This window comes from Bos mutus, chromosome 8 (assembly GCF_027580195.1).
Source record: "Bos mutus isolate GX-2022 chromosome 8, NWIPB_WYAK_1.1, whole genome shotgun sequence".
Taxonomy (NCBI): domain Eukaryota; kingdom Metazoa; phylum Chordata; class Mammalia; order Artiodactyla; family Bovidae; genus Bos; species Bos mutus.
Window position 1 is genome coordinate 95,001,065 of NC_091624.1, and position 23,679 is coordinate 95,024,743.

Genomic DNA, 23,679 nt, shown 5'->3' on the forward strand with positions numbered 1-23,679 from the left:
TGGATCCTCCCCATCAGACTCGCTCACACTGCTGTCTTCCCCATCTCTGGGAAGGGCTGCTCCAACCTGTCAGTTGCGTAAGGGCCCCGTGGAATCATCTTTGACTTTTCTCCTTTTCTATTCCACCTCTACACTATCTGAAAATCTCACTGATTTTTATCTTCAAGAGATATCCAGAAGCAGATCTCAGCCCACCACCCCCACAGTTGCCAGCATGGTCCAGCCACAGATACAGGCAGCCTGGAATACTGCAATAGCGTGCGAACTGGTTCCTCTGCTTACTGCCCACCCTGTATCTGCTTTCCTGCCCATATGTCACCGGTGTCATTCCTTTAAAATGTGTGTTGCATTTTGTCACTCTGCTACTCAAAAATCCTCCCGGGCCTTCCTGTCTTACTCAGAGTAAACCCAACACAAATCAGCATTCCTTCATCTCTGACTTTGTCTCCTCTTACTTTCCCCATCACAAATTCCGCTCCATCCACACTGCCCTCTTTGATTCCCCCAAATACCAAGTAAACTTCTACCTCAACACTTGCTGCGCCCTCTGCCAGGAACACTCTTCAAGCAGATACTTAGTGGCTAACTACCTCATTTCCTTCAGCACTTACTCAAAAGTCACTGGAGCCTCCTCTTTCAAGTCTGTTTAAAATTACAATCAACTCCCATTCGCCTCTCCAGTTTCCTCCATTGGATTTGTTGCCATGTGATATACATTATGTGTAGTGGTCCGGGCGCGGGTTGGAAAAGAATTTCCAGACATGAGGCAGAATGAGAGGGAAATAAAGTTTATTAGAGTGGGAGACACTGTTAGAACAGCGGGCCAGCTCAAGGGAGAACTGGTGTTGAATAGGGGTCCTTAGTCCACTTGTATACCTAGGTACAAGGAGTGGGATAGGGGTCTTGCAGTTCATTTGCTGCTTGGATGAGGCACATATACTGGGTGGGGGAGAGGGAAGTAAGGTAAATATCTTCTCTCTATGGGGTAGGAGGGGAGACAGGTTATACTGCTCAGGAGGACCTGAAATCTGTTAATAATTACAACATGGGGGAAGGAAGGACGATAAGGGTATGGTTTTTCTGTTCCTGCATTCCAAGATGCTCCTTGGTTTTACCTGCTCTTTCGCCCTTGGGTCACCACATTCTTCCCTCTCTTTATTTTTACGGCCAGTTCTTTGGCCCCTTTGGATACCCTGCTCGTGTCTAACTATCTACCTATTTCCCTTCTCAGACATTTGGGAACCCAGTCTCAAAGGAAAAGGGGTGATGACCACTCAGGCTTCTTCAGGCTGTACAGGGGCATCGTGAGGCTCTGGGTTCCCTTTGCCTGCTCTCTGCCAGGGTGCGTTTACGATTTACAGAGGGAGATGGGAATTCATGGAATGATAAGGCGACTTGTTTCAGCATTGTCTGGGTGTTGGCCAGGGAATATTCTTATCATACTATCACTTAGAGATTTGTTGTATTCTAGAAGAAACAAACTTAACAAAAAAGTTAAAAGTACGTGGCCCAGAGATGAACAGAAGTGGAAAAGCTTCTGAGGACCTAGCCAGGAGAACCAGGATCAGACATTGGTTCATGTCATTAGTGTTTCTCTAGGTATGAGAAGATGCAAGAATTTGGGCTCATAAAATCTTTACCTGAAAACACCTATCTTAAGGCTGGTTCTTCTGGGTTTTTCCCAGAGCACAGGATGCTTATTTCTGATCTGCATCATGAACTCCTTTCAGGCGGTGTTGAAGGTCAGCAGCTTGCAGTGGTTATAATGTAATCTTTGTAGAGGCAGCTGGCAAGTGCCAACTTCCAGTCAGCAGGGTCCCTTCATAGCCACATATTTGACCATGCTTTTGGGGCATTTCATGGCCACTGTGTCCTGCGGTGCTGGGAAGAGTCCTTCCCAGATCTAGGGAAGATTCCATTGACAGGCCACTCAGTGTGCTGTTATGGGACCAGGCCTTGCCAGTAGCAAAAATCTCTGGACCATACCTGTTTTACTAGCCTCTTGGTCCAGGAAAATATTCCCTCTTGTTGCTTCTTCCCGTATCTAGAGTTACATTATTACAATCATTGATCTCATATGGAACTGCATATCAGCATTTTATCACAGGCTCAGTCACACACTTGGTAACGAAAGAAATAATCTTCTGAAACAAGTGACATAGAAAATAATATAGTTATAGCTAGCAGTTATTAGTAAGATCTTAAGTAAGAATTATAAGTCAAGAACTTTCATTAGGTAGAGCCCAGTATAACCCAGGTCATCTGACTTTATTTGTTAAATGACTCTGCTGCTGCTGCTGCTAAGTCGATTCAGTCGTGTCCGACTCTGTGTGACCCCATAGATGGCAGCCCACCGGGCTCCCCCGTCCCTGGGATTCTCCAGGCAAGAGCACTGGAGTGGGTTGCCATTGCCTTCTCCAGTGCATGAAAATGAAAAGTGAAAGTGAAGTCGCTCAGTCGTGTCCGACTCAGAGACCCCATGGACTGCAGCCCACCAGGCTCCTCCGTTCGTGGGATTTTCCAGGCAAGAGTACTGGAGTGGGGTGCCACCATATAGCCTCGTGTTAATCTCCTGATTGTACATCACAGGGCATCTGATCTTTATCTGAAGATTGGTTACTGAGATAAGCTTTAGAAACAAACTTCGAGTGTCCTTTTTAATAACTTAATTAAATATTTTAGTGATATAACATAAGAACAAGGAACTATCTCAGAAGTGAGTCTTAGTAAACACTAGACCTTAATTAATGAAACTAGAAACTCAGTTTAACAATTAACAAAACTTAATACTCAGTGAAACATGATTTTTTTCATTATGAGGGCATTAACCCTGTAGCCAGGGAAGGCTTTAGCCCATCAAATAAAAACGAGGTTTGTCAGGGAGCCGGGAAAAGCCAAGTGGCCATCTTGGATTTCTCCTAGCCCTTGCTCTTTGATTTACAGCTATTGTTCACCCATTTTTAATTCCCCAATTTAGGAGTAGACTGTTGCCATGTTTGTAAGGACATCAGGATAGCAAAAGTCTAACCATGAGGGATTTTTTTTTTTGTAATTTCTAGGATATCTGTATAAGTGACATCAACCATACAACCTGAGAAGATTCATCACTCCTCCAATAACACTTCCCATGTAATGTAACATGTCAAATGAACTCAGATAGTTTAACATCTCTCTTTGGGATATTTCAGGAGCCCTCTGGAGCATCTCAAAGTTAGCTAGAAGTCAAATGATTTAGGAAGTGTTTTCAATAAATATCAAAAGGGTTTATAACACTCAGTCAGATAGGATCATATAAGTCACTGTGAAACAATAGTTATTCACTTAGCCAAAGTTAACAAAAGATTTCAAAGGTAAACATAGAATAGATCACTTCAGAGGTAAAGAAACTTAAAATCCATTATCAAAGGCAGTTCAACATCACAAGAAAACTTGTATTTATGCACAAAACTCTTCCCTTGGGGTCCACTTTCCATAAAACCTTCTTATCACTTTCTGTACCCATTACTTTGTTCTCCCATCTGGAAACAGCCCCCTGTAAGTCAGACCTACTTCCTTTTTCCTTCATAAAATATAATTTCATTCCTCATACCTTCTTTACTGAAAACACACATCATACTTTCCTTAAGCAACCAAGAAATGACTTTTATATTAACATTCTATAGATTGGTGAACATAAATACCAGCGATAACTTCTTTAAAAAAAATTCTAGAGAACATCTCAGGATGGCATCAAACATTATTCATTAATAGTCCAAAATCTCTAGTTTCTCTATAAGAGGAAATTAGTGTTCAGTAATAGAAGTTTCAGAATCTTATTTTATTTGGAAATTACCTAGCTATTCAATAAACTTCTGTCACTTAGTTTAGCGCAACGCTAGAAACTCAGGTTACCAAAATCTGGAAAGACTGTTTTAGACAGACATTTCTAAATTATAATTATTCTTAATAGAGTTTATCTAAAAGCTTATATCTCATTTACATTTTTTTTGAAGTTTCTTCATTTGAGGTACTTTCCTTGCTGACAAACTTGTATATAACAATATAACAATATTTAACTTATACTTAACCTAGGCCTTTTCATACTGTTCATGGGGTTCTCAAGGCAAGAATACTGAAGTGGTTTGCCATTCCCTTCTCTAGTGGACCACATTCTGTCAGCCCTCTCCACCATGACCTGTCCGTCTTGGGTGGCTCCACACGACATGGCTTAGTTTCATTGAGTCAGACAAGGCTGTGGTCAGTGTGATCAGATTGGCCTGTTGACTGTGATTGTGGTTTCAGTCTGTCTGCCCTCTGATGCCCTCTCTCAGTGCCTACTATCTTACTTGGTTTTCTCTTACCTTGGACGTGGGATATCTCTTCACGGCTGTTCCAGCAAAGCGCAGCCGCTGCTCCTTACCTTCGACATGAAAGAGGAGACTGAAAAAGTTGGCTTAAAGCTCAGCATTCAGAAAACTAAGATCATGGCATGTGGTCCCATCACTTCATGGCAAATAGATGGGGAAACAGTGGGAACAGTGGCTGATTTTATTTTTCTGGGCTCCAAAATCACTGTAGATGGTGACTGCAGCCATGAAATTAAAATACACTTACTCCTTGGAAGGAAAGTTATGACCAACCTAGACAGCATATTCAAAAGCAGAGACATTACTTTGCCAACAAAGGTCTGTCTAGTCAAGGCTATGGTTTTTCCAGTGGTCATGTATGGATGTGAGAGTTGGACTATAAAGAAAGCTGAGTGCGGAAGAATTGATGCTTTTGAACTGTGGTATTGGAGAAGACTCTTGAGAGTCCCTTGGACTGCAAGGAGATCCAACCAGTCCATCCTAAAGGAGATCAGTCCTGGATATTCATTGGAAGGGCTGATGTTGAAGCTGAAACTCCAATCCCTTGACCACCTGATGCAAAGAGCTGACTCATTGGAAAAGACCTTGATGCTGGAAAGATTGAGGGCAGGAGGAGGCAGGGATGACAGAGGATGAGATGGTTGGATGGCATCACTGACTCGATGGACATGGGTTTGGGTGGACTCTGGGACTTAGTGATGGACAGGGCAGCCTGGCATGCTGTGGTTCATGGGTTCTCAAAGAGTCAGACACAACTGAGCAAATGAACTGAACTGAAACCTAGGCACAATGAAAATATTATGCTTAATGTTAATGAAGCTTGCTGCTGCTGCTGCTAAGTAGCTTTAGTCGTGTCCGACTCTGTGCGACCCCATAGACGGCAGCCCACCAGACTGCCCCGTCCCTGGGATTCTCCAGGCAAGAACACTGGAGTGGGTTGCCATTTCCTTCTCCAGTGCATGAAAGTGAAAAGTGAAAGTGAAGTCGCTCAGTCGTGTCCGACTCTTCGCGATCCCATGGACTGCAGCCCACCAGGCTCCTCCATCCATGGGATTTTCCAGGCAGGGGTACTGGAGTGGGGTGCCGGCACAGACATGTCTATATTATATTAGCAAACATTAACACTAGATACATAATATTGAAAATTTCCCAGTTCACGTGAATCTGAAATTTATTTAGGTTAATTTCTCTTGTATTTAGAATTGCTTGATTTGTAAGTGCTTACTTTTCTTTAGGCCAATTAAATTAGAACTCATTTACAACTTCAGTAATATTATTAAAAAATAAAAAAAGACACACACTGAGACATACATAAATCCAGAGAGACAGAAAGAGATCTCATAGTTTTCTGCTTGAGATTTAAAATGTCTTTTTGACACATCCCTTTTTTCTTTTTATTGTGCTTGAAGTTCTAATTTGCCCAAGGCTGAGGTCTCAGGCAAAGTGGGCTGTATATTTCAAGGACATGGAAAGGGTTAACTTCAAGCTTTTCCCTAGGCAGGCCTTTTAAAGAGCTAGTTGTTTGTAATTGCATATGCAAAAGAAACCGGTTTTGCAGTTTCCAAGAAAAAAAAAAAATTCATTTTAACCAGTTTTCTCCGGAGTCTAAAGAATATCACGGCCATCCTGTGTCAAAAAGTAATCTTTCCTTTCTGTAGTCATAGTTTTATAGCTAAAATACAGAGCAAATAGTGCTCAAATTGACTCTGATATCAGGGGCAGATCAGCTGATAAAAATCTTGGATTGTCCCTCTGGTGGGAAGTGAGGTCTTTGTCCCATCAGAAAAATCTGAAGGGTTAAGGGAATTTGCAGGAGTGGGGAAAGCTTGGTCTTTCTCCACCCTGAGAAACAGGAGTAGTTAGAAGGGAATTCTTTAGAATGTTAAGAGAGTTTTTGATCCCTCAGGCTTTTGAAAATAGGAGAAAGACCTGAACCAAAGGAACCTCAGAATTCTTTCCTAGAGCTCATGTGGATATGAAACGTCAAGTAAGGGTCGTCTAGGAAGTCTGATGAGAGAGACAGAGGGGGACAGGAGATGGGGGGGGTGGGCAACAGAAAGACACATGCGGCATGAGTCCCTCAAACCCGGATTCTGACTGAGGGCCATGAAGGACTGACGTAAGGAAATTCTGAGTCCTTTCCCTGCTTTTGGCAAAAGCTAGTGTGCCATTTAGTCATTTTTTGGGTTCCCCAGTTTGTATTGGGACCAGGCCTTTTGCAGGGTCAAAATTGTCCAGTTTCTGAGAAGGTAGCCAAGAGGTGAGTCTGAGAGAGGCTCCTGTGACATATCAGAACCCATCCTTAGCCTATATGCCAAGGAACTGGGGGGTACTGAGAGTCACCGGCTGGCAAAAAGGTGTCCCTTTTTGTCTCAGCGATGTCTCCGTGCAACTAATGGCACAAAAATGGCCGACATTCCCAAAAGCCACGTCTGACAGTGAGAGGTGATCTCTGAGTACCGAGCGGCTAAGGCACCATGTGACCTGGGTAAAGAAAGACAGAGCTAAGGCACCATGTGCCCCAGGCAGAGAAAGAGATTTCTCACCCGGAGCAACCGGGTGAGTCACCATTTGGCAATCCCCTGAAATGCAGAAGGCGCCTTTGGGATGGTTCAGAGGCAACACCTGCTGCTGCTGCTAAGTCACTTCAGTCGTGTCCGACTCTGTGCGACCCCATAGACGGCAGCCCACCAGGCTCCCCCGTCCCTGGGATTCTCCAGGCAAGAACCCTGGAGTGGGTTGCCATTTCCTTCTCCAATGCATGGAAGTGAAAAGTGAAAGTGAAATCACTCAGTCATGTCCGACCCTCAGCGACCCCATGGACTGCAGCCTACTAGGCTCCTCCGTCCATGGGATTTTCCAGGCAATAGTACTGGAGTGGGGTGCCATCGCCTTCTCCGGGATGGCTCAGAGGCAACACCGAGGCTCCTGGAAATCAATCTGGACCAAAAGGGAAAGAAGTGAAAGTGACAGGGAAGAAGGCTGAGGAATCCGCCTTACAATCCTACTGGGGAGGCGGTGGCCAGGGGACAATGACCTCTGTTTTGCTTCAACCACTATGCGCCTGACTCGGTGCACAGATGTTGTCTTGCTGGGGGCAGATGCCCTTGTGGCCTGATCTGTTCTGTGTCTGCCTTATCCTCACACAGGTGTCTTCATGTGGCAGGCGTCCTAATGATTTTTAAGTGCTTGACCTGTGCCCACACAATATTGGTTGGCCTAGTCCTCAGGAGAGAAGAAAAGGAGAGACCCTCACCCTTTCGGGCAGCAATTATTGGGGCTCAGTGAGCAGTGCAGCCTTTGGAACACACCAGAGGGTAACCCTGGCCAGAGTTCCTCAGTGGCTTCTATAGCACTTACCTGTTCGCACTGGGTCCCTGTGAGAAAGGAGAAGCGAGGAGGTGGGGAAAGAGACCCCAAGTTCCCCATATGGGCCACCAGAAATGTCGTGGTCCGGGCGCAGGTTGGAAAAGAATTTCCAGACGTGAGACAGAATGAGAGGGAAATAAAGTTTATTAGAGTGGGAGACACTGTTAGAACAGTGGGCCAGCTCAAGGGAGAACTGGTGTTGAACAGGGGTCCTTAGTCCACTTGTATACCCAGGGTACAAGAAGTGGGATAGAGGTTTTGCAGTTCATTTGCTGCTTGGATGAGGCACATATACTGGTAAATATCTTCTCTCTATGCGGTAGGAGGGGAGACAGGTTATACTGCTCAGGAGGACGTGAAATCTGTTAATAGTTACAACATGGGGGAGTAAGGACGATAAGGGTATGGTTTTTCTATTCCTGCATTCCAAGTCCCTCCTTGGCTTTTTCTGCTCTTTTGTCCTTGGGTCACCACATTATATATACGGCCTGTAAAACTTCCCCAGTGGCTCAGACAGTAAAGAATTTGCCTACAGTGCAGGAGACCTGGGTTTGATCCATGGGCCAGAAAGATCCCATGAGAAGGGAATGGCAACCCACTCTAGTATTCTTGCCTGGAGAATTTCATGGAAAGTGGAGCCTGGCAGGCTACAGTCCATGGGGTTGCAAAGAGTTGGACATGACTGAAGCAACTTAGCATAAAATAGCACATGTCTAATGCCTGTATGAGCGACTTCACTTTCACTTTTCACTTTCATGCATTGGAGAAGGAAATGGCAACCCACTCCAGGGTTCTTGCCTGGAGAATGCCAGGGACGAGGGAGCCTGGTGGGCTGCCATCTATGCGGTCGCACAGAGTCGGACACGACTGAAGCAACTTAGCAGCAGCAGCAATGCCTGTATTCATTCTCTATGGATGCTATAATAAATTACCCAAAACTGAATGGCTTAAAGTAATACAAAATTATTATCTTATGGTTCTGGAGCTTAGATGTCCTACACAAGTTTCACTGGGCTAAAATCAAGATGTCAGCAGGGCTGCATTCCTGTTTTCAATCAATAGGGGAAAATCAGTTTCCGTGTTTTTACTAGCTTCTGGAGGCCACCCACATTCCTTGGCTCATAGCCCCCCTTCTCCATTTTCAAAATCAGCAAGGGTAGGTCAAATCTTTCTCATATTGCATCACTCTGGCCTTTTCTGCTTCCCTCTTCTATTTATGGGAAATTGACATTGAAGCCAACCAGAAAATCCAGGATTATCTCCTTATGTTAAAGTCAGATGATTAGCAATGCTAATTCCATCTGCAACCTAATCCCCTTTGTGGTGCAATATATTCACAGGTTAGGGAGATAAGGATGTGGATGCCTAGAGAAGCAGTTATTTCATCTACAGGCTGCCTAGTTACTCTTCCCACTAGGGTATAATTCCATGAGACAAGGATTTTATCTATTCAGTTTATTGCTCTGTCCCTAGACTAGCTCAATAAAAGTATAGGAAATGTGTAGATACTTGCTATGGACTGAATTTTTGTTCCCTACTCCATGCCCCCTCCCCTGCTGCAATTCACATATTGAAACCCTAATCCCCAATGTGACAGTATTTGAAGATATGGCCTTTGGGAGGTAATTAGTGTTAGATAAGCTGAACGGGCATGGTTGAGGGGGGGGGGGCGGTGCTTCCCAGGTGGCTCAGTGGGTAAAGAAACCACCAGCCAATGCAGGAAATGAAGGAGATGAGGGTTTGATCACTGGTCAGGAAGATCTCCTGGAGGAGGGCATGGCAACCCCTCCAGTATTCTTGCCTGGAGAATTCCATGGGCAGAGGAGCCTGGTGGACTGCAGTCCATGGGGTTGCAAAGAGTTGGACATGACTGAGCGACTAACACACACACACACACTTGCTAAGTACTTTACATGAAGTATCCCATTTAATTCTCAGAAGATCCCTATGTGGTAGGTACAGGTGAAGACACTATAGACTAGGAAGTTAAATTAACTTGCCTAGGGTCATGCAGCTAGAACATCATGTAGGTGGGTTTTAGACTGGACAGTATGACTTAAGCCCATGGCCTTAACCCTCACACTCCACTGCCCCTATCGCATGGCAATGGGCAAACCTGGATCTTGCCCTCAAGATTCTTCCAATCTAGTAAAAATGATAAGAGAAACACAAGCAATAACACACACTCACAAAGACTATGGAGTGTAGTGTAGGAGAGGCCAGCATGTTTTTGTGGAGCATAGTGATGGGATAGATTAATTCTGGTTGGAGCTGATTATAGGCAACTTTAGGGAGGATGTGGCATTTGGGCTGCACTTAAGATGGTGGACATTGGTGGAGTTGGATGGAAAGGCTGTTTCAGGCAGAAGGAGCCACAGGAGTAAGGATACCCGAAAGGAGAAAAATGCTAATGTGTTCCAGAAACCCAGATTCATCTTGTTGGTATGGGGACTATGCATGCAGTTAGAGGATGAGGGCTGGGATCCCAAAAACTAGGCTAGAGATCAGGGGGATTTAATGATTTTGTTAACAGTTCTTAATGGAGAAAAATGACCTCAAGGAGCTTCCAAAGTAATGTCTGAAGCTGTAACTCAAAAGGCAACAAGCAGTAGAGAAAAATGAACATCTTGTTGAATAAATTGTGTTCAGAAGCTGCTAACTGTTTGCAGGGCAATCCTGGACCTACAAATCTGAGTTCAGGGCACAGCCTCAAATATAGGAGGCTCCAAAGCTTCTAAAAGCAGGCAAATATGGACAGTGAGAACGACTGGCCCCTCCCAACCTTTGCACAAGTATGGTCTCACCACTTCCACTTCACAGATAAACGAACTAAGGCTGGAAGGAGTAAGTGATTCATCCCAGAGGACACAACCACTAAAATTGAGACACTGAATCTGGATCTCATGACCATCAGTGTTCTGTGTATCCTGATACATAAGTGGAAAAGGCCACAGGGTGTATTAGTCCCAGAGGAGGAGGCTGTCAGCTTTTAGGCTCTTTCACATCCCAGGTTCCTATGGGGTAAATCTGAGGAATTTGGGTGTGGCTACTCATGAATCTCACTTCCAAGCTCTTCTAGGCAACAGAGAGAAGCCAGAATTATCTGAAAGATGAAGTACAGAGAGACAAGGTTCATAGTAATCAAGAGAATGGGCTTCGAAGTCTGAAAGACTGACGTTAGCTGTGTCTAGTCTCTCTGAGTCAGCTTACTTCGTTTCATAAAATGAGGTAAATGACACACGTAATTGTACGGACTCAATGGAGGGCTTCATGTAACGTGCTTAGCAGAGTACCTGTCATTTTAAGTGCTATCAGGTAAGTGCTCAAAAACCTGTGTCCTCCTCCTTCCAGTCATTCTCAGCCACCCTCACACAGCCCCTCCCCTGGGAGAGTAAGCTGTCCCAGCTCTCAGTGCGTGTTACACTCCACACTGAATCCAGAAGACCCACTGTCCCTTGGGGTGACGTCTCCTGGGGTTGGGAACAAAAAGAGAAGGTTTCTGGTGAGGTCGATACAGAATGAATAACATTCATATTTCTTGTCAAGTCAGTGCAGATTATTTTTCATCATTTTCAGTTCATGCTTTATACATACATTTCCTGGAAGAGGAAAGTCATGCTGGTCTTCAGTGGTGTATGGGAAAAGTCCCAGAAAGATTCTGTGGCCAGACCACTTCATTACAGATTCCTCTGAGAGGGCACCAAAAGAGCAAAGGAATGTCAGAAGGGTATCACCATAGCAACATCATAACAATCAGACTGAAACAGAGTAAAAGTGGAGAGAGCGTGTATGCCTTGTCATTGATGAACATAGGCTCACAGTTACGTTGCCCTGGAGAGCAGTGCTCAGAGTTCAAGGGCTACTCCAGTTCGGTTGGGTGAGAGGTGAGATTTGGTGAAAATTCTGTTCATTTTGGCCGAGTGATTGTGCTCTAAACTGATTACCACAGGCGGCTTGCTAACAAATAGTAGATGTTCTCAGAGTCTCTCCTTTGATCCCAAGCAATGATGATTTGCAAGGCTAAGTGTCTACATAACAAATCAAAAGTAAGGGCTTACCCACTTTGATTTTGTTTACAAAATCCTGACTAGTCACAAGTTTGGAGGGATTGTCTCAGTGCTTTATGGGATCTGTGATACAAGCATTTATGTTAGTGAATTCTGGGTTCTGGAAATAAATGTACATATTTCCCCCTAAGCACTGACATAATGGCAATTCAAAGAAAAGTGTATGTGTGTGTGTGTGTGTGTGTGTATCAAGCAATTTCAAACCAGGACAAAACTCCATGTATCCATGTTGTTTTTAAAATGACACTGGATGTCCATAGTCATTTCCACTGAAATGATACTCTATGGTACTGTTCAAAGTTCTAGCAGCAGCTAAAAAAAAAAAAAAAAAGTGCAATTTAGAATCACAGTGGATAATTACCTGCCTTCAATTCTATAGGCATAGAATGAATATTCTTTCCTAAGTCGTTTATTGAAAGGAGACTGTGAGCCTTCTTTCTGTTTTTAAGATCTGTTTGCACTTTTCATAGTGACCCAATGTTATTCCAGTTCTTCCCTACTAGGCTGGATTTAGGGTTTCTAACATAATTTGAATCTTTAACGGGCGACTCTTCTCATCAGAAGATAAGCCTGTTTTTGCTCGGGCCTGACACAAGCTGAGTGTGGCACACTTGTGGTTGGCCTCAGCACTTGAACAACGGAGAGAAATCGTCTCACCATTAAACAGATCAACTTAGATATGATCCAAGGAGGGATGGTTGCCAGGAGAACCAACAACTAATGTAGTCTTCTTTAAAGACCCGGTAGTCTAGTTCCCCCAAATCAATTTAAGAGTGAGTCTTGAACACCTCTCTTAAGTGGGAAAATCAGACCATTGTATGCTCATGGATTTGGGAAGTCATGCTCTCAGAGTAGTTCATACAGAAGGGCATAGGAAGATAGAGAAGAGGCTGGTGTGTCATGGATGCTTCGAACTTGCTTACATCCCTTTCCTTCTTCCAAATAGGAACATAACATGGGTATCAAATAGACCTTCTCTTCAAGAGGTGAAAACACTGCCATACCTTTGTGATCAGTGCCTACCCACTGGGTGGCCAATAAGTCAGTCATGAGCCCCTGCCTACCTTGGAGGGCCAACCAAGAAGTTGTGCAGATACAGTTCTCCTTGAATATCTGTGCAAAGAAACAAAAGAAACTACTGTCAGACTCAAGGTGCCGTGGAAGAACTTCTCTCAAGCAACCCCTGCCTTCCCAGCATAAAAAATAAACAAGATTTTCCTTTTCCTATCATAATTAAGGCAAGACACAAAAGCGAGGCCATTACTCACCCTGTTCTACATTAGTCCCCAGCTGTTTCACCTACTCGGGACCTTCTTTCCTCAAGATTCCAATTAGATTTGATATACTGCTCAATATTAATTTCCTCCTAAGAAGCTACATCACCATTTGGAAAGCCCCTTGGGTTGAATAATTATTGAATTTCTGAATGGCCTCCAGCCAACCTCAAATGTGATATTGTTTCATGTCCAATAATATGAAAAAGACTTTTGCCCTGGGCATTGAACAGCTGTGATGATGCTTTTCTGAAGAAGTACAGCTCTCTGAAAGGTTTTCAGGGAAGTTTCATTTTAAACTGTCCCTGGGTCTTATGGTCTGCTCAGCAGAGTCCCCATTGGATTATTTCCTTCCTTCCTTCTTTCATTTATTCTCTCCTCCTCCCTCCCATTAGCCCTCTGTCTTCCCTTCCTCCTTTCTTGCTCTCCCTTCCTTCCTTTGTTACTTTGTTTCAGAGAGGATTTATGACAGCTAGGTCCCTCATCAAGATTTCCACCCAGTATTCCAGAAGAAGAAATCTCCTTTTTTATAAAAATAGAATTACACTTCCATTCCCTTTCCATGGCTTTTCGCTTCCCTGGGTTCTTTTTTGTTTGTCTCAGCAGATGCTAAATCAGGTTTTCACTTGAAGTGGTTTCTCATTGCTACTCAAGTTGGGGCAGAGTCTTCACCAGAAACCCAAAAGAAAGCACAAGTGAAGAGCTGGAAGGACGTTAGAGTTGATTTGCTTCAGCGTCTAGTACAGCTCCAGAATTTTCCAGGCGACGGAGGGCAGGGGATTCATATTTATTGAGTGCCTGGTATGTGCTAGGGGCTGTGTTGGGCATTTTCACTTCTATTAGCGCCTCTTATCCTCACGATGACCTTGGATGGTAGGTATGCTTCATCCTCATAGTGGCTTTTCCTCTTTTTTCTTTTAGTCAGCCTGCTCTCTAACTCCAGCTTCTTATAATCACCTCCCAAATAAACTCATTGTCCTGGAGTCTTTGTTTTAGGCTCTGATTTGAGGGGAATCCAAACCGAAATCCTTGGGTTCCTGCTGGACTGGAAATGAAAACCGTCTTGCATGCTGATTAGTAAGGGAGAAGGTTATTGTCCTGAGTTCTGCAAGAAAATAGACTAACCCAGAGGGAAACCCTGAAGCAGAGGAAACAATTCCAAGCCAGGAACTCTATTAAGAAAATTTCCCTTAAGTAGAATTTTCTTTGAGAAAATACATGCAAAATGTTCACTCAACATGCGTGGCAGACAATACATCCAGTCACTGTTCTTCTCTTCTGAATAAATCTTCAATAGAAGTCCCCTGGTCATCCTCACTTATCTGTCAGTCTTTCTATTTTTAAAACTTATTTCTTGGGCTGTGCTGGGTCTTCAGCACATTACTGCTCTCAGGTTTTTTTTCTCTAGTTGTGGCAAGTAGGGGCTTCTCGTTGTGGTGGCTTCTCTCGCTGTGGAGCACAGGCTCTACGGTACTTCAGATCAGATCAGATCAGTCGCTCAGTGGGCTTCGGTAGTTGCGGCACGGTGGACTCGAGAGCTGCGGCTCCTGGGCTCTAGTGCACAGGCGCTATAGCTGTGGCGCATGCGCTTAGTTGTTCCACTGCCTGCGGGATCCTCCTGGACCAGGGGATCAAACTCGTGTCTCCTGCATTGGTAAGCAGAGTTTTTACCACTGAGCCACCAAGGAAGAAACCCTGTCCATCAGTCTTAACTGCATCCTGGGGAATTTTCCCCCTGCTGTTCACGCAAGGAACAAGACACAGCCATCCTTCTCTACCTGGAAGGCAGCACAGAGTGTTAGCTGAAGTAAGTTGTGGGCCATAGAGGCCGGTCAGGTTCTAGTCAGCTGGGTGACTAAGTCTCACTGGTTTTGCTGCAGAAACGATCTCCCAGATTCAGCGGCCGAAACCCCTAAGGCTAATGTCTTGCTCACGTGACGTGCTTGGATTTGGTGGATGGGGGTCGGGGAGGTTGTGCTTCCGAGGCTCCCACAGCAAAACTGAGGCTGTGGAGCAGCCACTTTCCAGAATGCTGATGGTCGCTGTGACAGAGTGCAAAAGAGGCAGAGCTCACACTGATTTTGTTCATTCTATCTGAAAGCGACCCATGTCTCTTGCTCAAGGTGAACGCAAAGTACTATCCAACTTTTAGGTAAGAGAAAAGAGAGAGGTCGAAAAGCAAAACACCTGCGAAAAACGTCTGTTTGGATAATCTTTCCACCTGAGTTTCAGTGTCTTTGTGGTGTACCATGCTGCTGCTGCTAAGTCGCTTCAGTGGTGTCCGATTCTGTGTGACCCCATAGATGGCAGCCCACCAGGCTCCGCCGTCCCTGGGATTCTCCAGGCAAGAACACTGGAATGGGTTGCCGTTTCCTTCTCCAGTGCATGAAAGTGAAAGTGAAGGTGTTCAGTTGTGTCCGACTCTTCATGACCCCATGGACTGCAGCCCACCAGGCTCCTCTGTCCATGGGATTTTCCAGGCAAGAGTACTGTGTACCCTGGGGGTATTCAATTTCTGAGGTTGTTGTGAGGGTTAAATGAGAAATGGCACATAGCCATTATTCCATAAATGTGGCTTATTTGTATGCCTGAAATATAGTATACTGATAAGTCACTTCAGTCGTGTCCGACTCTGTGCGACCCCATAAATGGCAGCCCACCAGGCTGCCCCGTCCCTGGGATTCTCCAGGCAAAAACACGAGTGGGTGAAATATAGTATAAAGGCTTACTATAAACAATAGCAAGCTCTTCAACCTTTTTCTATAAATTGCACTATCTAGTCTTTAAAAATGATTCCTGTGCGCTTTCTCTGAATTTCTCCAAGTTTTGTCTGTTCTGAGATGTGGATTCTAGCACAGTGTTCTCAGTCTAGAAAGGCCCTCCCTACTACTAAGAGATGAGAGAGTACTCTATTTTTTTTTTGGAAGGGGAACTATTCGAATATAAAATGATGATCATGATATTTAGTATTTATAGCAAGTATTGTTCTGGTATAGAGATGAAACAGTGCAGAAGTTCATCAGAACAGTATGGGTCTCATTAGAAAGAATGTATTACTATGATGCTCAGAAAACTCAGGCTGGCTATGAAGTTACTAGAACAGTGTGGGCTTCTTTGGCCAAGTGTGTTATTATAATTTCAGTGGAACCATTATCCTGTCAAGAAAACACATGGTAAAACCTGCAGGGGCTCCCTGGGACTTCATGAGAGAGAGTGGATCTGACTTTCCCTAGGGAAGGCAGAAGCCTGGTGGGGTCTGAGCAAGGGCCTGAGGCATAGCTTGTACCCACAGCTGCCTCCTAGGCCCTCATCAGCCTAGCTTTTGGCTGGGAAAGCTAGCACTTTGAGTATCTAGTCAGGAGACTTTCTCATTTTCCTTGGGTTGATCCCACCCCTCCTCCCCCTCCCCATCATCTTTTCACATGATGGCAATCAACTCCTAGTTTTATAAGGTGTTCTTTATTCTGGCAGAATTTAGGCCAGGGACTTTCTGTTCAGCAAATGGCTTGGCTCACGTGGACCCTGGGGTTGTTTACGTTTTTTAGGACTTGCTATTGCGAAACCCTAATTTATTTTACGTACTTGGACTGCTTTTGCCAGAATGAATTCATTTGCTCAAGTTATTTTTAAAATGTACTTTTTCTTAGCTTTTTAGAGACGCTCTAGTCTCTTGTTTGTGTGGGTCTAGGCCAGAAAAAAAACAAAGCAAAACAAAAAAACGCGGTCTATTGCTCGAAGCCAGGAAAAATGTCTAGCCAATGTGGATCAAAGGAGGTTCTCAGTTTTAAACAGAAAATTCTCTCCTCCCTGAATGCTGACTTAACACTGAGTGGTGCTAGTCCCAGGGCTGAAATCCTTGATGCTTCCAGAACCAAGAAGGCCCTGCAAATGAGTCTCAGACTGCTCCTGCGGGTATGCTGGAGGAGGCTTTCAGGATAGTCACTGGGAAAAAAATACCTTCTGTTGTCAGTTGGCTCCTCCACAGTCCAGTAGGGAGACCACTGGAGGCTGTAGGGCCACACACACCCACGACCTCGTCTGGGCCAAATGGGCTGATTCACCAGACTACCTTGCAAACAATTTTTTTGTGTGTATGAGTGTGCTTTTATTTCCTTTTTTTAAAAAAAAATGTTTTATTGAAAAATAATTGATTTAGTGTTGCATTAATTTCTGCTGTACAGCAAAGTGATACATATATTCTTTTTCATGTTCTTTTCCATCATGGTTTATCACAGGGTATTGAATATATTTCCCTGTGCTATACAGTAGGACCCTGTTTATCCATCCTATATATAATCATTTGCATCTGCTAATCCCCAACTCTCGGTCCATCCCTCCCCCTGGGCACCCTCAAATCTGACCTGTGTCTGTGTCTATTTCTCTTTTGTAGTTGTTTGTGGCATTTTTAGATCCCACATATAAGTGACATCGTAAGGTGCTTGTCTTTCTCTGACTTCTTTCAATTAGTATGATAATCTCTAGGTCCATTCATGTTGCTGCAAATGGCATTATGTCATTTTCTTTTTAATGGATGAGTAGTATTCCATTGAATATGAGCAGCACATCTTTATTCAGGCATCTGTTGGTGGACATTTAGGTTGCTTGCATGTCTTGGCTATTGTGAACAGTACTGCTGTTTACATAGGGCTGCATATAACTTTTTATAGTTTTGTCAGATATATGGCCAGTAGCGGGATTGGAGCATCATATGTCAACTCTATTTTTAGATTTTTAAGGAACCTGCACACTGTTCTCCATTGTGGCTGCACCAGTTCACATTCCCACCAAGTGCTGAAGAGTTCCCTTCTCACCATACTCTCTCCATCATTTGTTATCTGTAGACTTTTTAAAGATGGCGATTCTAACTGGTGAGAGGTAGTACATACCCAGGAGTTTTGATTCCTTGCAAACATTTTATTTCACAACTGGTTTTTAAATATAACTCTTTAGGATCTAGATTCTTACCTTTGGGGGAAATCAGAAACCCCTCTGAGAATCTGATGAAAGCTATGGCTCCACCACTCAGAAAAGTATATGTACATACAAACATTTGTCAGTGGTATCACTGGGATAATATCCAAGAACTCCCAAGGTGGGAATGGGGGCATAAATCCCATTGATTCAGAATTTGGGGAAGCTTCAAAACTGAGATTAATGGTATGTGGATACTATTCATTCTTTTGGAACTTGTTGAGTTCCAGGAACTACACTGGAAGATGGGGACACAGTGGTGCATAAGACAAGGATCCAGCCTTGTGTGTGAAGGCTGCAGTTTAATGGAGACAAACCTAGAATAATTGTGATTATAATGAGTTAAGTGTTATGCTGGGCCTGTAAGTATGGAAACCTCTAAGAACTCTGAATGAAGGGTAGTTAATTCAACACATATTTGATAAACATATTATGTGCTAGACAATTAGGTATAAGCTAGTGCACGTGGAACAACAGACTGGTTCCAAATAGGAAAAGGAGTACGTCAAGGCTGTATATTGTCACCCTGCTTATTTAACTTATATGCAGAGTACATCATGAGAAACGCTGAGTTGGAAGAAGCACAAGCTGGAATCAAGATTGCTGGGAGAAATATCAATAACCTCAGGTATGCAGATGACACCACCCTTATGGCAGAAAGTGAAGAGGATCTAAAAAGCCTCTTGATGAGGGTGAAAGTGGAGAGTGAAAAAGTTGGCTTAAAGCTCAACATTCAGAAAACGAAGATCATGGCATCTGGTCCCACCACTTCATGGCAAATAGATGGGGAAACAGTGGAAACAGTGTCAGACTATTTTTGGGGGCTCCAAAATCACTGGAGATGGTGATTTCAGCCATGAAATTAAAAGACGCTTACTCCTTGGAAGGAAAGTTATGACCAACCTAGATAGCATATTCAAAAGCAGAGACATTACTTTGCCAACAAAGGTCCGTCTAGTCAAGGCTATGGTTTTTCCAGTGGTCATGTATGGATGTGAGAGTTGGACTGTGAAGAAAGCTGAGCGCCGAAGAATTGATGCTTTTGAACTGTGGTGTTGGAGAAGACTCTTGAGAGACCCTTGGACTGCAAGGAGATCCAACCAGTCTATCCTAAAGGAGATCAGTCTTGGGTGTTCTTTGGAAGGACTGATGCTAAAGCTGAATCTCCAATACTTTGGCCACCTCATGTGAAGAGCTGACTCTCTAGAAAAGACCCTGATTCTGGGAGGGATTGGGGGCAGGAGGAGAAGGGGACAACAGAGGATGAGATGGCTGAATGGCATCACCAACTCGATGGACATGAGTTTGGGTGAACTCTGGGAGTTGGTGATGGACAGCGAGGCCTGGCGTGCTGCGATTCATGGAGTTGCAAAGAGTCGGACACGACTGAGTGACTGAACTGAACTGAACTGAACTGAGTGCACATTGTCCTTGCCTCAAGGAGCTTAAAGTTTGGATGCTCTAAATCCAAAGTTGAGGGAGGGGACTGGAAGAGCAGGATACCAGCCACAAGTAAACCCTGATGGAGAAGTAAGTCCATCGAGGTGAAGGGGGTGAGTATCCCAGGCAGTGAGAGCAGTGATGAGAGCAAGGTGGGTGGGGAAGCACACACAGTCCATCTCTACCTGGGGATGAGTGGTGAGAGCAGAGTGGAGAAGTTTGCTGGGTCGGATCCCACAGGTCCCTGTGCTTCGCCCAAGGATGGTGGGTTTTATACTGTGTCAAAGGTTGTCACTGAGGGTTTTTTTTTCTAAAGTAAGTGAGTAAAGTTAAAGAGGAGATGATATTAGAGAGATTGCTCTGCTTTCTGTGGAAAAATGGATTGGGGTGGTGGAGGGGCGTGGTGCCTAGTAGGTGAAGAGACCAGAGAGGGGACCTGTTGAATTAGTGTGGGTGAGCGATGATGAAGTCCTAGCAGTGACAATGAAGCTGGAGCAGAGAGATTTGAAAAACAGGGTGAAGCCTCTGGATAGTACCTCTCAGGCTGCGACGGATTCACCTAATAAAACCACCTTGCTACTGAGGTGGTATCCTTCAGAATCAAGGCTGCAGAATTGCTGCAGCTTAATAATCAGATGGGGAAACTCTACATTCAGTTGCTTAATGATGCTGATAATGACACCGATACCATTGACAACAGTGGTAACTGAATCTTATTGTTCACTTACTCTGCGCCCGTTACCCTTTCACGTGTTCTGCGTGTATCAACCTACTTTTTTTAAAAAATGACTTTATGATGTAAGTTCCATTATATCTGTGGAATAGATGAGGATATTGAGATAGCACAGAGAAGTTCAATACCTTGTCCAAGCTCACACAGCCAAGAAGTAGAAAAACAGATTTGAAGTCTCGTTCCAGGACTCACACTCCTATCAAAATTACTCTTTTCCTACAATGACAGATATAGTGTCTTTTCCTGTAAAATTCAGTACGAGCACTAAAGTGGGGATTTTCAATTTGTTCTGAACATTGTAGCCACAATAAAAACGTTTCCATGCCACTCACATCCTCCAGAAATGTAGTAAGTGAGGTGCTAAGTTGCATCTGACTCATTGCGACCCCGTGGACTGTAGCCCACCGGGCTATTCTGTCCATGGGATTCTCCAGGCAGGAATACTGGAGAGGGGTGCCAGTTCCTCCTCCAAATAAGTGAGGTACACGAAGCAAAATGCTGGGCGTGAATGTTTTGGCAGATTCAGTTTCCAAAAAACAGAAAAGCAGAAAAAACAAACAATGGTGTTTTCGAACAATGAATGCTGTTTTCCTTTAGCCATAAGGGAGTTTTTAAACTTGACAAATCTATTCAGCTTTCAAAGCATTCCACATTCCCCACCCACAAGCAAATGCCAGAAGGTGCCAGTTTGAGCCAATTCTGAGCTCAGGAATGATTTTCTCAATACTAGATCAGATTTCTTCAATGTCTATGCTCAACAAATGGATGCTTACTAATGTTCTAAAGAGTCTGATGAAAACTGCTTAGCAACTTATCACGGTACTAATGTAAAAAGGACATTTCAGCAAGAGATGATGTAGTGAGACACAAATGCAGAAACAGAAAATGACAGGGTCTTACTACTTTAAAGGGACTGAAAATCACTGCATTGAGATCTTTGAAATTTTAGAGCTAGGCTGTGCATAGGCTCAGTTTAATGGACTTTCTTGGTGGGGGGAGAATGCTTCCAATTACATAAAGAAAGTAATTTCTTTTGCAGGAACTAATTTTTTTTGGAGAGGACAAAGAAAATAATGTTTAGTAAACTCGTATTCACTGAACTAACTTTTTTGGAAGCATGCCCTTTGACCTGACACCATGCTAGACACAGATACAAAAATGAAAAAGGCATCTATCTTGTCCAGACTTCGCTGCTGCTAAGTCATGTCCGACTCCATGCGACCCCATAGACGGCAGCCCACCAGGCTCCTCCATCCCTGGGATTCTCCAGGCAAGAATACTGGAGTGGGCTGCCATTTCCTTCTCCAGACTTTAGCAGTGGATAAAGAGAAGCAAAGAAATGGTGTAACAGACAAAGCAAAAGAAAATACCAGGAAATTAGAAGTGAGACAGTGAGAAGTGAGGATAGAGGGAGGAACAAAAACTGTGTCTCAAGATTTTGGCCTTAAATTTGGGAGTGATGTGGAGCCATTAAACAGAAGTGATGATCAGATTTGATTTTATAAGGATCATGCTGTTGTCAGTGTGAAGACTGGGTTGCAGTTGGGGAGATCAAAGGCAGGATCAGCTCCAATCTTCATAAAAATCATTCCAAAGCATTCTGCTACCTCCCTGGCTGTTCTCTAATTCACTTCCTCTTGTCCCCAAGACATAAGATTTATAATCTTTAAAATGCTATTTACTTTCCAAGTATTTAGGTTTTCCCAGATATCTGTTACTGACTTTTATTTCCATTTACTTTGTATGACTTGAATCCTTTTATTGTTATGGAGACTTGCTTTATGGCCCAGAATATGATCATCGTAGTACATGTTCCATGTGCTCTTGGAAAGAATGTGTATTCTACCATTGTTGGGTATTGCTGCATTCTATGTCACGTGCATCAAATTGCTAGTTTTTGTTCAAGTCTTCTATATACTTACTGTTTAGATTTTTTTTTTTCTGTTAAGTCGTTCATTAAAATTGAGCCTATGCATAATCTAGCTCTAGAATTTGTCTTCTTGTTCTAACATTGAAAGAAGTTTTCAAATCTCCAATTATAATTGCAGATTTGTTAATTTCTCCTTATAGTTTTATCAGCTTTTACTTCAAGAATTTTGAAGCTGTTATGTAAATAAGTATTTAGGATTTTTGTGTCTTCTTGCTGAATTGACCCTTTATTTGGCATTATGAAATATTCTTTATCTTTGGTAATATTCTTTGCTGGGAAACCTACTTGGTCTGATATTAATATAGCCACTCCTGCTTTCTTTTGATTAGTGTTAGTATGGTGTATCTTTTTCTACCTTTTTAATCTGTTTGCCCTTTATTTTCAATATATGCTTTTTGTTGGTAGCATATAGTTGGATCCTGTTTTTTCATCCAATCTAGACAATCTCTGCCTTTTAATTGGGGTATTTAGAATATTTATATTTAACTCTTTTCAAAAGATAATTGACTGTTTAAGCAAAAATAATAACAAAGTGTGGAGCTTATACTATATGCAGAAGTAAAACATGAGGCCACAATAGCACAAAGGCAAGAAGAGATAAATGAGTTTTTCATTATAAGCTTCTTAAACTATATGTCAAGAGATCACTTGAATGTAGACAGGTATGTTAAAAGATGTACATACTATAACCCTAAAGTAATCACTGAAATCAAAGAGTTGTAAGTAATAAACCAACAAGAGAGATTAAATGCAATCATAAAAAATACTCAATCCAAAAGAAAGCAGAAAAGGAAGAAAAAGAGAACAAAGAAAAAATGGAAACAGCAAGATGATATATTTAACGTAAACATATCAACAATCACATTAAATGCAAAAGCTCCAAACACCCTGATTAAAAGGTAATGATTTTCAGATTGTGTAAAAGCAGGTATAAAACCACTCATCAAGTACTGAGCTAAGTAGCTTACACAGTCTCATGAAATCCTCTTTAATAAGCATGATGTTATCATCATGTCTTCATTTCAAATATTTAAAAAATGAGCCTCAGAGAGGTTAAGTAACTTCTCCAAGTAGCACAGCAGGGCACTTCAGAGTGCTAATGAGCATATAATCCTTGCTTCATTCCCTTCCCTCCATTTCAGCAGCACTGAGTACCTGTTTCATGGAGCTGTGCCACATGACAACTTCTGTAACTGCTTGAGATGGAGTCCAGTTTAACCATCTGAGTGACCATGGTCTGTGTATTATGTACACTTACTTAATCTCTAGCTTCCTCATCTGTAAAATGGAACTAATACCTGCCTCAGTGTTGTTGTGACGGTAGATTCAGAAAGTCCAGTGGGTCGTGTATGTTAAATGGGGGTGGTTAACTGTTGTTGTTACTTTTAGCTCTACCCTGAAGATCACACAAGAAATATCAATTTGTACAATTCCATGTCAATACCAAAACAGTGTTAGAGAAATGTGATGTTCACTATCTTCCTCTTTGACTTGCAACATTACAGAAACAGATCATAGTGGTAACTGTCTCATTTCTAATTTTCAGCAT

General features: G+C 43.1%; 1 long non-coding RNA gene across 1 annotated transcript; it reads right to left on the reverse strand.

The window, feature by feature from the left end:
- Nucleotides 1-10,543: 10,543 nt before the first annotated feature.
- LOC138988996 (uncharacterized) lies at nt 10,544-12,994 on the reverse strand. The gene is made up of 3 exons (XR_011465248.1): nt 12,847-12,994; nt 11,310-12,094; nt 10,544-11,185 (listed from the first exon to the last, which is right to left on the reverse strand). It is a non-coding gene; the product is annotated as an uncharacterized lncRNA (long non-coding RNA).
- Nucleotides 12,995-23,679: the final 10,685 nt, after the last annotated feature.